Source organism: Mycetomoellerius zeteki, unplaced genomic scaffold (assembly GCF_001594055.1).
Source record: "Mycetomoellerius zeteki isolate Tzet28-1 unplaced genomic scaffold, Tzet1.0 scaffold311, whole genome shotgun sequence".
Taxonomy (NCBI): Eukaryota; Metazoa; Arthropoda; class Insecta; order Hymenoptera; family Formicidae; genus Mycetomoellerius; species Mycetomoellerius zeteki.
The window spans coordinates 813,496-818,159 of NW_017257296.1; positions in this window are offsets into that span (position 1 = coordinate 813,496).

The window sequence follows — 4,664 nt, forward strand, 5'->3', positions numbered from 1 at the left end:
AATGCGCGCGTTTGTGTGTGTGTGTGTGTGTGTGTGTGTGTGTGTGTGTGTGTGTGAGAGTGTGTGTGAGTGAGAGAGATGAAAAGGATGAAAGGGCGATCAACTTTGTCGTTTCTGAAAAATATATACACGGAAAGAACGATTTTACTATTAAATTAAAAAATTTAATTAGATGCACGTAGATCTAAAAATAATTGTGTTGGATTATCAAAATGTAAAATATTTAAGCGTTAATAAAAATGCTGAAATGAATTTTAATACGCTGTAGCAATCAGTTTGAGCGTCCTACATATTTATTTTGGTGATCCAAACAACATTATTTGCAGATTTATTTCTAACTAAATTTTTAGATATTTCAGCAAAACTGTTCTTTCCGTATAAATACATCTACAAATTTGAAAAGAGCGATTTTTACAATTATTTACAAAATTTCTTTGTCAGCTCTCGCAAAATGTTTCTCGGAAATAGTTGCGTTTACAGTCCACACAGTCGAGTCGGTGAACTCGATGTTAAAGGGAGAAATTAAAAAAAAAAAAAAAAAATGAGAATCGTTTAGTACGGTCAAATTTCCTGGAAAAAGGCGAAGTGAACGAAACTTAGACCGTAATGGAGAATCTCATAGGAAAAGCAGGCGAAGTACCTCTCTTTGCGAGCCTTTTGCGATGCCTCTCATTTATGACACTATGTTGTGACAGGAAGCGGGCGTAGAGGGATGGTACTCGTTCGAAAAATAATCAAGGTTGCTTGTTACCTAACAGTCGGTCAAATCGAGCGCGATTTAATTCATTAGTGCAATAACGTTAAAGTGGCGTATCTTGCCGACTGTTTTGTTAAAACGTTATTTTTCAACCATAATGAATTCCCCTCGCATGGAGTGCACGCTGTTTTATTATACAGCGAGAATTTATATCGTATTGCGAAATTCACGTTGCGCAATTAGAAGGGATAAACAATGCACTTTATTTCAAATTGCATTTTTCGCAAGGACGGATCTTTCTAGAGTGGCGATGCGGTAGATGAAATTTTTCCCTTGGGAACACGAGGAGTTTCAAAGCTCATCGAATTGCCCGATAATGGCTATTCGGATCAATGTTTATCCTCTAAATAGTATTATGTTTTGGTACTCTTTGGTTTCGCCCTCCGCAGAGACATGGATAAACAATTCTGTAAATAAACATACAATAAAATAATGATGATAAATCAATTAATTTATATAATCGCGTGGGATGTGTAAATACGAAAGAGATAATTATCTACACCTACGTGATTTAATTAATATTAGATTTCGTGTTGCTGTTATAATCCTCGCTTATATAGAGCATCGTCAAGTATGTATATTGTTTCAAGAATAGAACGTGGCGATTCGAATTGTTATCGAGTATTTCGTACAATGTCTTTTCTTTTATCATTATTCTTTATCGTTCATTACGATAATATACGTGGATATTCAAGTGTTAAGTTCTTTATTTATATTATTCTTTATCGTTCATCACGATATCCAAGTATTTTCTACAAATTCGCCATTGTATACGTTCTTTATATCTTTAGTGAAATTGCAATTAGACCGTGTAGATACGAACTGTCTGAAGAAAAAACACATATTTTTGCTCGCAAAATACGGAAGTATTTTTACGAACACGAGAATTCGCGAACCTTCGCGAAATATCTTGCAAGCGATCGGAGCGATGGGTACGAGAGGAAGTCTATAAAAAAAAGGGAGAAACGTTTGTCTCATAACGATATTAATGTGTGCCGTTATCGATGGACCGACGGGGATAATTTATGCGTCGCGTGCTATCGCGAGGAAACGCGCGTGCACGGAAGCACGTGTCAATGCGGACCGCGTCGATGGAGCACTTACGATTTCTAGACTCTTTGATGACGAAGCGGGAGACGGTGTGGAGTTCATTCCCCAGCAATTAGTCTTTGTCTGGATAGCCAAACGGTAAACAGACGTTACCGCGATGACATGACTTTAGACACGGCGGAAAATGTTACTCTATGTTACTCATACGTTCGACGTAAAGGTCACCTTTATACGGTATGTAGTACGTCAGTTTCAGAGACAAGATATACTTAATTAAAAATCAAAAACAATAAATAAAGGGCGAAGTAAGAGTCAATACGCAAAAAATTAGTCCGAAAATTGGTGAAGCATAAAAGATTGAGTCAAATATAAAATGTCTGAATATAAAATATAAGATAACATTTAATTAAATAAATTGACACATTACAAGTTTCGGCTACCAGATTGAGCCCTCTTCAGATACCATTTTGCATGGATTTGATATACAATAAGTTCTTGTAAAAACGCATAATAAATATTGTTCGGATGTAAAATTCTACGCCGTTCACATACCATTCGTGGTCAATGATTCTTGAAAATCTAATCACAATACAATATAAAGTCACATTACAATATAAACGTATAAATTCAAACAATAATAACTTACCAAAAGGCATGTGTAAATTACTTTAAAATATTTCCATAGAAAACGGCTGTATATGGTATATCGGTATAAAGCGAACATTGTGCGATAATTATAATGTACTTTCTTACACATTCGATCGGCGATACAGATCAACACATACTGAGAGAGGAGACGGAATGTTAGTAACAAAGAGTCAAAGTTTATTTATAATAGGAGTATATGCCTTGTGGAGACCTTCCGTGTCAGTTTGTAAATTTAAACTAACGGTCTGCTTTTTGATATTGAGCATCTCAGAAGTTAGGCGTAGCAAGGTTCTTCATCCAAAACTCTTACGTTGTCCCATTGGAAGTCATGGTCATACTGTAATCTATGTTCCGTTATGACTGATCGAGTAGATGTATTATATTTGATATGGTTACGATGCTCCGTAATTCTGGTTTTTAATTGTCTGCCTGTCTGGCCCACATATGATGCATCGCAATTGTTGCACGAGATCTTATAAACTACATTTCTTTTTGATGTAGGGGGGCATTTATCCTTTTGAACCTTAATATATTTTCCTATTTTATTAGGCAGCTCAACAGTAACGACATCAGGGTGTCATTTCGTAGTCCTAATAAAATAGGAAAATAATAAATATCCAATGGGACAACGTAAGAGTTTTGGATGAAGAACCTTGCTACGCCTAACTTCTGAGATGCTCAATATCAAAAAGCAGACCGTTAGTTTAAATTTACAAACTGACACGGAAGGTCTCCACAAGGCATATACTCCTATTATAAATAAACTTTGACTCTTTGTTACTAACATTCCGTCTCCTCTCTCAGTATGTGTTGATCTGTATCGCCGATCGAATGTGTAAGAAAGTACATTATAATTATCGCACAATGTTCGCTTTATACCGATATACCATATACAGCCGTTTTCTATGGAAATATTTTAAAGTAATTTACACATGCCTTTTGGTAAGTTATTATTGTTTGAATTTATACGTTTATATTGTAATGTGACTTTATATTGTATTGTGATTAGATTTTCAAGAATCATTGACCACGAATGGTATGTGAACGGCGTAGAATTTTACATCCGAACAATATTTATTATGCGTTTTTACAAGAACTTATTGTATATCAAATCCATGCAAAATGGTATCTGAAGAGGGCTCAATCTGGTAGCCGAAACTTGTAATGTGTCAATTTATTTAATTAAATTTTAATGTTATCTTATATTTTATATTCAGACATTTTATATTTGACTCAATCTTTTATGCTTCACCAATTTTCGGACTAATTTTTTGCGTATTGACTCTTACTTCGCCCTTTATTTATTGTTTTTGATTTTTATATAAAAAGTCCTTCGATTTGTTTAATATACTTAATTAAAAGATCAGGTTTAATTCTTAGATATTAAGGTAAAAAAATAGTGATACTACTGAAGTTGGTCCCTGGGACATCGATTTAAAAAAGAAACTGGAATAAAAACAGCAGTTTTATAAATCTATGTTTTATTAATCAAATCAGTCATTATGAAAATGAAACAGATGCAGCCTCTTGTTTTCTTTTTTCGAATGGTCTCACGAACCAATCTCAGTATTTGGGGATTAAGATGATATTGTTAGACCATTTTTACCAATATAGATTAACTTGAATCTCGATTTAATTTACTCTTTATCTTTTTCTAATTTTTAAAACTAGAAAAAGATAAAAAGTAAATTGAATTGAGATTAAAGTGAATCTACTTATTGATAGAAACGTACATTAGATATACAAATTATACATATTAAGGATTAAAGTAAAATTGTAATACATATACATGATATTATATAATGCACTTCTCGTATAAGCTGCCTAGTTAAAATGTAAAAATCTTTACTTATCTTAAAATTGTTGCAAAGTGCACTGAGGTACAGTTATTCAAAAATGCACTTTGGCAAAAGAAGTATAAGTGCTTCACATCAATGTCAGTGAATAAGTGTTGCCACGAGAAGCCGACACGTGATCGGAAACATCTCTCTAACTTGCGATAGACTCAGAGTGATCGATGAGTCGCCGTCGAGACGTTTTATCGAGAATTGTGGACACCCTTACCCCGTCACTCCCTCCTAGGGTTCTGGGGAAACGGTATTAAGTCTTGGGATCAGCCTTCGTCCGATACCCAATCCCCTCGAGCTTTTTTTTGTCCAAATCTTTCACCTTGTCCTTCTCGTTCTTCTCATCCACCTTATCCTTCTCG